Below are 5045 nucleotides of genomic sequence, written 5' to 3'. Positions count from 1 at the left end.
ATTCAGAAGAAGAATATGCCGTTTGGAAGGGGGATCAATTGTACCCAACTCTAGGGGATCAATTATACCCATAATCAACATTTTAGAAAACTTTTTCTGAAAAAAGTTGAGAGTTTTCCATTGCTTTGAAAATATGGCATTATGAAGTTCATTTTACGCTCAAACGATTGATACATTGGAACAAAATTTTTTTTCATAATTTTCCCATGTAACGATCATTTTAAAGTGATGAAAAAAGATCTTCAAGTTACATTTTGTGAAATTTTTCAAACAAAGTTCAATAACTCAAACAATTATTTTGTTAAAATTTTTTAAACTACAAGCATTGTTATTTTGCTCATTTTGGCACATTTTTCTAGAACATTTGATCTTTGTAAGACATTCCAGTTTCGAGATATAGCTAAGGAATCAAGTATCCCCAGGGATCAAGTATCCTCATTCTCCCCTACATAAGAGAATGCCTCCAGAAGCGTTTATTGCCGATGATCAAGCAGCATGATGGACCCGTCATATTTTGGCCTGCTTTAGCATCGTGTCATTACGCCAAAGACACACTAGGTTGGTACAAAAGCCAAAACGTCTGTTTTGTGCCAAAAACATGAATCCACCAAATTGCCCAAGAGTGGTGAAAATGGTGGGTATAACAACTGTGCAGAAGCTTATGAGTCATGATCGAGGAAAAAGGCGAAGTCTGGCTTATGATTAAAGATTTTCATCAAATAAGAGTACAGTGTTGGGTAGGACACAAATAATGATATAATGTGGCAAATAAAGTAAATAAAATTTGATCAAATAATATTTTTTATTATTTTTAAAGTGTGTTTATAATTTCTGGAACAGTATTATAATTTCTGGTATAGTAAGGTGGCAGAAAGGAGAAGTTGCAACAGTTCGGAAAAAAACTGAATCACCTTCTAAGAATGTGTATATTAGGGATGTCCGGATCGTTCACGAAAACTCTGTTTTCTATCAAAACTCTACACTTATTCCTAAAACAGGAAGCCCCCTCATGTGCTTTTCGTCTACAGGCGTTGGTCTCTGGCTGTCAGGAAATAACGAAAGATCACTGAGTCATACAAATGCTTGGCCTGGTTTAGTTAGATTAAACGAGTTTAATTTAGCGACAAACGATTTAACACTCCAAGGCAGCAGGTCTCAAAATCAATGTCGGAAAGACCAAGTCGATGGAAATCAACACAGTAAATCCTTCAATTTCGTGGTAGCTGCACAACAGGTTAAGAATGTGGAGTGCTTCCAGTATCTTGGTAGCCAGAATACGGCTAATGGTGGATCCTAGAAAAACATCGAAACCCGGATCAGAAAAGCCTGATTTGCGTTTGCGAGTCTCCAAAACATCTGGCGGTCACGCCAGATCTCTCTACGTCTCTCAAACATCAAATCGGGTGCGAAACTTGATGCACATATGCGGTGACGACGCGGAAACTGCAAGTTTTTGTGAATCGCTGCCTGCGGAACATCTTCCGCGCTCGGTGGCCTGACAACTGGATTTCAAACGTGGAACTACATCGCCGGTGTCATCTAAAGGCGCTAGAACTCGAGATTCGGGAACGTAAGTGGAGATGGATTGGGCACACGCTGCGAAGAGATGAAAACGAAATTTGTAGGGAGGCGCTTGACTGGAATCCAAATGGGCAAGAAGAGGCAGGCTTAAAAGCTCGTAACGGGCGTAGAGCCGCCGATGAAATCCGCACGGTTGACGAGAACCTTGGCTAGCAGCTAGTGAAGACGCTGGCTCCGGATCGCCAGCAGAAGAGATCTAACTCAGCCCTATGCGTCGGTCAATCGGCGCTGGACCCTTAAGTAGGTAGGGAGTAATATTTCGCTACATGGGCTTTAAAATCAAATTTCCTTCTCCTCAAGAATGGTTATCAAGTTTCGTCCTCGTCTGTATTCTATACTGACGGATCTTATCAAACGACTGTGCAGGTGCAGGAATTTACGGTCGTTGAACATAGAACATTCCTCTAGGAAAATATTGCACAGTCTTTCAGGCTAAGCTATATGCTATTATGTATGGAGTGCAAATTGCACTACAAGAGAAAATTATGTTCAGAACAATTTATTTCTGTTCAGATAGCCAAGCAGCTAACAAATCACTTAGTGCTTCCAGTTCTAGTTCGAAACTGGTAATAGCATGCCGGAAAGCAGTCAAAGAACTTGCTGAAGGCAACGGATTAAACCTTCTATGGTTACTAAGTAAGTTAAGTTATTAAGTAAGTTAGTTCATTCAGTTTATATTTTCTTCTTTGTAAGACATTCCAAATGATTGTGTAAACTTCAATTCAAATTAAATCTACTATTTCAACTTATTACATGTTTTACCTCATTTTACGGAACTCAGCTTTGTAAAATTTGAGATTAGGTTTCTTTTCTTTCAAAGAAAAAAAAACAGGGAATAAAAAAAATTATTTATTGATTATTCTCCAACTTCCGCTTGGCAATGACCTTATCCGTAGTATCTGTGAAAAATATCATTCAAAATAAATACTCGACCATTTAGCGAGGTATTGCTAACCACATGCGATTACTCACGGATCGAAACCACCGCCTTCGCTGTAGGAATTCGCAGAGGCATGCGCACTCGACGAGGAACCACCGAATCCTCCGAATCCACCACTGTGGGAAGAAGCTTCGGCCACGGCATTTGCACCGGACCCTCCGAAACCACCTCCTCCAAATCCACCGGCGCCGGCCCCGGCAGATGATTTGCTGAACGATCCGCTGATTCCGCCCGGCCCTATGCTAAAGCTGGCCGTCTGGGCTTGCGCATTGCTACGTCCGAAGCCTAAAACCATCGAGGGATGTGAGGCGAGACAGATTGTGGGAAAAATAAAATAAAAATTAGTGCGTCTCAGGTGGAACCGAAATGTGAATGAGTTCCAAACAGAAAAGTTTTCGATTGACCTCCAAAAAGCAAGCTCAGCAAATTACCTGCTCCACCACCGAAACCCAGGGCGGGTCCAATTGGAGCAGCATGAATGGGGGAAACATGAACCGGTGCTACAGGGACGACCGGTGCCACGGGGACGATCGCTGGGGCAACTGGGACGAAGGCCGCTCCGGGTACAACTGCCACCGGAAATATGCCACCTATGAATGGAGACAAAAGGGTTGGTGGTTTAAAAATTAGAAAGCAACTTTTGTGTGAAATTTCGTGACCTTCTACGCTAAGTTGAATAACATCATCGACTAAGTAGCAATCGATCAGAGATCAAGGCTGATCAAGATGTGTAAAAACTGAAAGCTTATTCGATAGGAACCTTAGATGGCTCGATGTAAATGATTGATTCCTAATCCAATCGTTGACATTCAAAAACAACTGGAGTTCCGGTTTGATTAATAAGGAATCTTGTGAGTTCCGGGATAAATACCCTTTATTCAAATCTCGGTTAGTCCAGATACAAATGTTTTTTATTGCTCATTAAATTTGAATTCATTTTATCATTTTTTATTCAAATTTGAATGATGGTTTTAAATAGGTAGCAAGATGGTTTTAAAAATATATTTCCTTTTTCATTGAGCGTTCATGATAGTGATATTATCCCCCTCCCCTATGGACAAGTCCTTCGCACGGGGCTGTAGATAGTTATTTTTGTTAACTCTGACATTTGTTACAAAATATGCATTTGATGAAAACATAAATTGAGTAATTCAATATGGAATAAAAATATTCTCAAAGCCAGAAAAATATTCCGTCAAAAATTATCAAACTTGTGTCAAAGAAAAAACAAAATAGCAAGAATATGAGATTTTTTTTATTATGTCGCTCAAAGATGAAGACGGAAATATAAAGTTTTCTCATTAGCACCGGTCAGTCAATATTTGACAATTCGTTTTTGGCTAGCAAACACGTGTTTAGTTGTTTGTAGGATTCGTCAACCGGTTTTACTGGAATTGTAAATACACATTTATGTCTTCATAAGTATACATAGTGTTGTGAATAGTGAGAAATGATGATGATGTTCCGCGTTGTACCGTAATCAATATTAGCCTGCTTGCCGAAAAATTACCATAATGATCCACCATCATTCAAAACCGGTATGATTTATTGCAGTTATAGGTAGGTGTGTCGAAACAAAACATAGACGCACATTTCATGCAAAATGTATGTAATTCTTCATCAAAACCTTTGAATATTGACTTTAACAGCACATTCTTGAAACCATGTATGAAATATTTCTTTAGGAATTATCATCTTATAAAATAATTCATCCCTAAAATCTACATTAATGATAATTCTTAAAAAAGTTCCAAATGAGGCCCGCAGAGCCAAAGGGGCATAAGTGACAAAATGGTCAATTTTGAGTTAATGATGCCAAACGATTATTAATATTTCAAACTTAATTTGGTGATTTTTTCAGATTTTTTGCATTTTATTTACATATATTTACATTCGAGAGAAAAATACAAATTTTCGAAATATGTATGGAAAATGGCTAAACACAACAACTATAAAGCATGTTTCCTCGAAATAAACTATTATTCACTTATACCCCTTTGGCTCCAAGGGCCTCAAATCGTTTCGAATTCCTCTGCACAATTTTGTATAAAATATCTGATCGAAACAGAGAAATAGCATCAAAAGTTATGATAACGTTTTAAAAATTTCCATACAATACAATATGATAATTATCATATTTTAAAAATATTATTCGAGGAGATAGAAGCTTTCGAATTTCTTCTGAGAAAACATCCCAAACATGAGAAAATTTTCCATTTCAGAAAGAGTTTTATTTATAAAGGCGTAACATTATTCTCGATTTGTGTACATGTCTTTTAAGCAAATTGATGTTGTGCTCATTGCCTACTATTCAGGCGCTTATTGAATATTCAAAGGCGCTGATTGCCATCAAAATCTGATAAAAGTGTTGTGCCATGAAGCTATAGAATGTTGCATTTCATTCGGATTTATTCTACATATAATAACTTAAGAACTTTAGAATCGGAAGAATAAATTCGTTTTTTGATAAAAGTTCTTTCAACAGAAAAAAGAGTACATTCCGCAAGATTTCACAAAAAGGAGA

At 37.8% G+C, this 5045-nt stretch overlaps 1 long non-coding RNA gene across 1 annotated transcript; it reads right to left on the bottom strand.

The window, feature by feature from the left end:
* Nucleotides 1-2431: 2431 nt before the first annotated feature.
* On the bottom strand, nt 2432-3130 carry LOC129759200 (uncharacterized). Its single transcript, XR_008740137.1, has 3 exons — nt 2953-3130; nt 2554-2806; nt 2432-2480 (listed from the first exon to the last, which is right to left on the bottom strand). It is a non-coding gene; the product is annotated as an uncharacterized LOC129759200 (long non-coding RNA).
* Between the last annotated feature and the right edge of the window lie 1915 nt (nt 3131-5045).

Source organism: Uranotaenia lowii, unplaced genomic scaffold (assembly GCF_029784155.1).
Source record: "Uranotaenia lowii strain MFRU-FL unplaced genomic scaffold, ASM2978415v1 HiC_scaffold_12, whole genome shotgun sequence".
NCBI classification, from domain to species: Eukaryota; Metazoa; Arthropoda; class Insecta; order Diptera; family Culicidae; genus Uranotaenia; species Uranotaenia lowii.
The sequence above is the reverse complement of the archived record's forward strand: the minus strand, read 5'-3'. Positions and strand labels throughout refer to the sequence as shown.